At 45.3% G+C, this 6,550-nt stretch overlaps 1 long non-coding RNA gene across 1 annotated transcript in view; it reads left to right on the top strand.

Moving 5' to 3' along the window:
- The window catches only part of LOC117881098, a 9,948-nt gene extending 3,460 nt beyond the window's left edge, over positions 1-6,488 (top strand). Inside the window, exons 3-4 of the long non-coding RNA XR_004646687.1 lie at positions 4,709-4,915; positions 6,179-6,488. This is a non-coding gene — a long non-coding RNA (uncharacterized LOC117881098). The remainder of the gene's footprint in view (positions 1-4,708; positions 4,916-6,178) is intronic.
- Positions 6,489-6,550: the final 62 nt, after the last annotated feature.

The following is a 6,550-nucleotide window of genomic DNA, read 5'->3' as shown; positions in this document are numbered from 1 at the left end:
AAAAAAAAAAAAAAAATTATACACTGGCAAAAAAAAACTTGTAAAACCCATGCTTAAAAATGTGGTATAGTAATACTTTTTTTTTTTTTTTTTTGGTGTATTAGGATATCAATGGACCGTAATTAACACTACACTAAAAACTGTTAAATTTTCATTACCCTTATCCAGTTTTCAGATCACCTCTACAAACCCAAATTGCTCACAGGGGGCTGCCATTAAATTAGCACAACAAAGGGCTTGGGTTATTGCCTCTAAAAAAGAAAAATGGCTTAACCGAATCCCTATGGGATGGGGCCAATAGTGCAGCAGCAGTTTGGAATATTTTTAAAAACCAAAAACATAATGAAAAATTGGGGCAATTAGAAAAGACCACTAGCCTTATTTCTAGGGCACAGCTAACCCAGGTACAGGCTAAAATTGGTAAGTTACATGTTATCTCCGCCCTTAGTTCTATGACCCAAAAGTTGCTAACGAAAATGGTATTAAATATCACTAAGGCTGGAAAGGCATTGCAGTGGGATCTAGCATGTTCAGGCTTGGCCCACTGCCCTTACAAACACATAAGGAGTACCATCTGATCTGTGGCCATAAAGACATACTTAAAAACTTCTGGGTGAAAGTGCAAACATTCTCAATGCTCCTTCCAAGCATATGAACCAATTAGGGGGGTGTGGACTCCCACATACCAAATCCCGCCAGGTCCATGGAGAGGATGCATGTGAAATTGGGTAATTCACCAAAACATCTAAAAAATTAAACTACCGCCAATGCCTTGCTGAACTTGGCAACCGCACAAAGAAAACTAAGGCAAATGGTTCTCCAAAACCGCTTGGCTCTAAATATCTTTCCCTCCAGCTTAATCGCAAATTGTGCAATGGGCCCGACAATTTGGGTTTGTCAGGCCTGAAGGGGGGACTGTAATAGTCAGCAGCAACTCCCACCCCCCTTAACAGCTAGCAGCCGTTATGGCAGCCAGCGGCAATTAGGGGAAAGCAAACACCTCAAGTACACAGTAGCCTGAACTTTTCAATTGTCTTCCCTTTCAAGGCCTTAAGGTAGTTAAAGCTGGTCCCAAACTGATTTTCACTAACCAAATAGCAAAAGTACAGGGTCTGTTAACCACCAATCAAATGATAACACGACCAGGGCCCGTGTTTAAGTGTATAAACAATCTTTGGCTTTTGTATGAGTTAAAGTTTTTGTACAAGGTGCAAAGCTCTCCTTCTGCAAAATAAAGCAACCTTTTCCTTATCCCTGTCTGGCTGTTACTGGCTCTCAGCTAGGTGGACCCAACATTTCGGTAACAATGAGATTGGCACTGGAATACTGTGTCCAGGTCTGCTCACCACCTTTTGAACAACTGGAGAAAAGAGTCACAAAAATGATTCAACAGCTGAAGAAAATGCCTTACAGCGAGAGCCTTAAACAGCTTATTCTATTTAGCCTCTCAAAATGAAGATTTGGAGGTGACTTGATTACAAGGAATAAGCACCTTCAAGGGGAGAAAATAGTGGCTATTAAAAGACAGTTTAATGTAGAGGGAAAAGGCAGAACAAGAATCAATGGCTGGGAGCTGAAGCCAGACAAACCCAAATTAGAATGAGGCACGTTTTTAACAGTGAGGGTGATTAACCACTGAACAGAGAACCAAGTGGTGAATTGTCCATCTCTTGAGGTCTTCACATCAAGATTTGGTGCCTTTCTAGCATAGGTGCTGGAACTAGGGGTGGGGGGGATGCTGCAGAACCCCCTGACTTGAAATGGTTTCCATTATATACAGGATTTATAGTTTGGTTCAATGGCTCTCAGTTTCTCAGTCTCCGCCTCCCCTCCCCCCCACCAAAAGCATTGTTCCAGCACTCCTGCTTTCTAGAAGATCTGGTTGCCAAGCACAAGTTATTGGGCTCAATACATTGTTAATTGGGTGAATGGCCTGTTGTATACAGGATGTCAGACTAGAGGATCTAGACTCTTCTGCCTTAAAATCAATGCAGAACTAACATTGAGTCATAATCAAACTTTGAAACCACTGTTTTCTTTTAAGCTCCACTCTGACCTGAGGAGTTGGTTCCTTCACATCCTGTTTCATTAATTTCTCATGGACCCTGATCGAAATCCCACTGAAATAAATGGGAATATTTCCACTGATTTCCAGGTCACGTAAAATCTTGCGTCTCAGAGTCTTAATGTTTCAGTTTGAAACCAAGAGTTGTACAGGTTCAATATAAGGGGGAGTGGGAGGATCACTCCATTTGTTAAATGTTAACCAAACTTTGTGAAATCTTCAGGATTCGGTTTGAATTTTATCAAACATTCAGCTTGGTGTTTTTCTTAAGTGTCTTCTGGTCATCGATCCATATACTAAATCCTGGAGAGCAACATGAAAAAAAATCATCATTGTATGTGTATAATGTTCCAGCTGGCACCCAGCCAATGAGAAACATTAACCACATGGGTGAGGAGAGAGGATGATTTTGTTGACGTCACTAGGCCTCACCCTAGGTAACTTGGGAGGGTGAAAGGCCACTAAGTGTCAATGAAGCCTTCCTGCACTAGGCCTAAGTGAACCAAACTCTATCCTTCCATGTTTAAACTCTAATCAACCTCAAAATCCAGGTGCAATTAGAATATGTAAGCAACCAGTTATCTGTGTGCAACCCCCTGCTCAAGCGGTAATAATGAGGCCTGCATGTTTCTGGCTGAAGGGAAAAAGGACAAGATAACGGTTTAAAGAAGTTACTAACAAGCTAGGCTTATAGCTGCCAAGAATGATTTAACTGCTTAAATGTAATCGTTATTTGCTTATGTAAGCGGGGGAATGGTCCCGCTATTGTGGGGAACTTTCCTGGCTTCTGCACTACCCCGGTGAAGTGGGCTAGCGAAAGGATCCGAGTCCTCGCTCCCACTTCCTTTACCCAGAGGCCTCCCTGCCCTTGAGGACTCCCCTTCCACTCTCCTGTCTGGCAGAGTCCTCGTAAACCCCGACAAGGCTGGGCCCAGGATTCCTGGGGGGCTCGACCCCCAACCCTGTGGTGGTCACCCAGGACAGGGGCTAGGGTGGCCCCACTCCAGGGTACTCTCTCTGCACTGGGCACCTCCCTGACCCACTGATCATTTAATACAATTTAAAGCAAATACAAGTTGTTTAATTAACAATTAATTTTAAAAAAGAATAAGGAAAAATGGGAAAGGTTAAAGGAAAACACATCACCCTGCTCTGTGGCAGGGAACATCACAAACAGCGTCTCTGGAACGTCAGGGCAGGTCACAGTCTGTTCCTTGTAGGTTCCAGGCTCCTTCTCAGGCCCTGGCTGTGCTGCAGGGACGCTGTGGGTTGGACACTTGCTCTGGCGGTGGCCACACGCTCTCAGGCTCTAGGTGGCAGGACCCTTCTTCCCAGCGTCGCCTCTGCCCGGTCGGGGTTATGATCCCCCCTCCAAGTCTGGCCTGCAAGGCCTCTTGGCTGAGGTGTCTCCCTGTGCTGGGCCCACTGCCCAGGATCCCCCTCACTCTCCCCAGCTGCTCACCGCACCCAGCTCCGGACTGCTCCAGCCCTGGCTCCAGCTCCAGTTCCATCTCCAGTCCCAGCTCCACTCGACCTCAGCGTGGCTGCTGCTGCTGCTGCTCTGCCTTCAGCTCCCTGGGCTTCTTCTCTGGCCTCTCTGGCTCTGGTTGCTACAGTTCTGCCCCCAGCACAGCTCTGCTCTGCAGGCTGCTTCTGTGACTCTGCTCCCAGCTCTGACCTGCTTCCTGGCTGCTTGTCTGGCCCCTCTGGCTCCGGTTGCTGCAGCTCTGCTCCCAGGGCAGCTCTGCTCTCTCTGGGCTGTGCTCTGGCTTTGGGGCTGCAGCTCTGCTTCCAGCCACTTAGCGTGGGCCCTTGCTCTCTCCTTAGCTCGGCCCCACTCTGTCTGACCCAGGCAATTCCAGCTCACACGGAGGACGGGACCCCCTCTGGCCTCCTGATTCCCTGATTAGCCTGCCCACCCTGTCAATCAGGCTGATCTGGAGCATTGGCCTCTCCCCATTGTTCCTGGGGACTGTCAGTCTCAGGCTCCTGATTTGCCATCGACCCTTCCCCTTTTAGTGCTGGGAGCTAGCCAACCAAAACACCCCCACTGAATGTTAGTAAGGGGGCAACAGTCCCCTTACACTTAGTAACTATTACCAGGGACGGGAGGGGTAGAGGGAGGAATGGGGGGGGGGGGAGAAAGGGAGGGCTAGAGGGGAAAGGGGGGGAGTTGAGGCTTAACTGCAAAATGTATAAAAGAAGAAAAACTGTTCCTGTTAGTGTGCTTGATCTGAGACGTGCCTGTCTCCTAGCACCGCTTTGGGATCCCAAATAAACTTTGTTTGCTTCTCCCCCTGGTGTGTTTATTGGCGCAAAGCACACCGGGCAATGAACCCCGCTGTTGCTTTGCCTCGGGCACTCTGTGCTGGCAACAATTTCATGATAGTTTGAGCAGTTTTACAGAGATTCAGTTTACGATTAATTTTCATTCTCTGTCAGTGAGCACACGAGCAAATAGAGATGATATATTCAAAGAAGTCCATTCCAAGTGTGATGACTCCGGTCACTTTTGTTAGTTCAGAGTTTATCTTGTTAACTCAGAGGAACTGACAGTTCCTATTGGCTAATTGCTTGCACCCACTTTTGCTGTATACAATATAAAAAGCGAGGATCCACTTTTCTTTTCTTTTATCCTGCCAGAATCCAGAATAATTGCTGCACTCTGCAATGGAACCTCTGGGAGCAACAACTGTTTTCCTGGTGATTTGTGTCTCTTCCCTTCTTTTCCTTTCGGTATGGAGAAAGATGTCTGGAAGTGGGAAGCTGCCTCCTGGGCCTGTTGCTTTTCCCATTATAGGGAACATGCTGCAGCTGAATATGAAGAACTTGCCCCAACATATAGATGAGGTAAGGGTGTTTTCTCAGTACCAGTTGTTGGGTTGTAGGTGGACATTAAGCAGAGCCTGGCTCAAGCCTAGCTGGTGGCAATTCCACCTCAGCTCAAATTTCTGACTTATTATTTCACTAAACAATCAATCTTGGAGGCTAGATGTAAATTGTTCAGGATAATATACTGCTCATATTAGAGGGGATCTTAATGGGTACAATGGGTACAAGTGATTACAGGGTGGGGACAGCGCTCTAGTGGGTTATGTAAGGAAATGGCAATCGTGAGCCTTGGGGTCTGTACCTATCACTGCTACAGACTCCAGGTGTGCTTTTGGGCACCTCACTTAATCTCCCTCTGCCTTAATTTCCCCATCTGTAAAATTGCTCTAATGATATTTGCCTACATCACAAAATGATGATAAGGCAGAAACTGCAGCTCAGCTTTGCAGAAATGACGTTGTAGTGCTGCATGTTCTGGCATTTAGCCAGCTCTGCAAACACAACCTGGGATTGGACAGACAGGTTGGATTCTTTCCTTCTCGCAAATCATCACAAATAATGAGCTTTGTACAGGACAAATGTTGCCCCCAGTCACAGCTGTTCATCTTCATTCTCTTCTTATCATGCCCTGAGATACAGATGTGTTTGTTGATTTGCACAGGTGTAATCAATTGGAAATTGAACAGTAATTCTGCTGGTGATGTAAAAGGGGAAACAGAATGTCACTTTTCTCTGTCTTTGGCTCTGCAGGGTTGACAAGAGTAAAACGAAGGGAAACTCTGTCCTGTCATCATAAAATCAGCTGACATGACTGAATAAATACAGGCAGCATTTCTGTGGAGTTAGAAGTGTCATTTTTACATATCTCTCAAGATCACCATTGAAAGGCCCCATATTAATGTAGTCTGCTCCAATAATGAAATAATTCAATCTGTGTTTTACAGTTATCTTGGGAAGTCATAAACATATCTAGGGGAAAATGTTAAAAATGTATTAAGATAAAGTGAAGCACTGAAAAGTCAGGAAGTCCCAGATCCTCCAAGATATGTCAGTGCCTAACTCTCATAGAAATCAATGGAGTTAGGCTCCTAAATACTGTACCTTGGAGGATCTGGGCTGAAATAGCCAAGTCTGGACAATGATCAGTACTAAAACTTAACTTACCTAGTATTAGCATGAGAACACTTTCATCAGTTTGTAATCTGATCTACACACATTCTTATTTGTAATTAAGTGGATCTAAGTTAAAACTTACTGGTCTTTTGTGTTAAACTTTTACAGCTCAGTGCAAAGTATGGCCCAATTTTCACAATATACTTAGGCTCAGAACGGGTTGTGGTGCTGTATGGACATGAGATTGTGAAGGAAGCTCTGATCGGTCTCGGGGATGAGTTCAGTGGAAGAGGAAGTATGCCGATATTTGAAAAATCCGCCAAGGGAAGAGGTACCTTTCAAGTAACTTCAGCATATAGAGGAGAACACAATTGCAAAGACAAAAGGGAAACAGCTGGAGTTTCATTCATACAGTAATAAAAATTGGATAAATAGTCTTGGTTTCAGGAAAGAGCCTCTTCCCTATTGTGCCACTGTTGCCCAGAATTTGACATTCATGTGTGTACCCCAGAACTTGACAGTCCAGCAGTCAGCCATTTT

Source organism: Trachemys scripta, chromosome 7 (genome assembly GCF_013100865.1).
Source record: "Trachemys scripta elegans isolate TJP31775 chromosome 7, CAS_Tse_1.0, whole genome shotgun sequence".
Taxonomy (NCBI): Eukaryota; Metazoa; Chordata; order Testudines; family Emydidae; genus Trachemys; species Trachemys scripta.
Note: the sequence above shows the minus strand (reverse complement) of the source record. Positions and strands in the feature narration are given on the sequence as shown.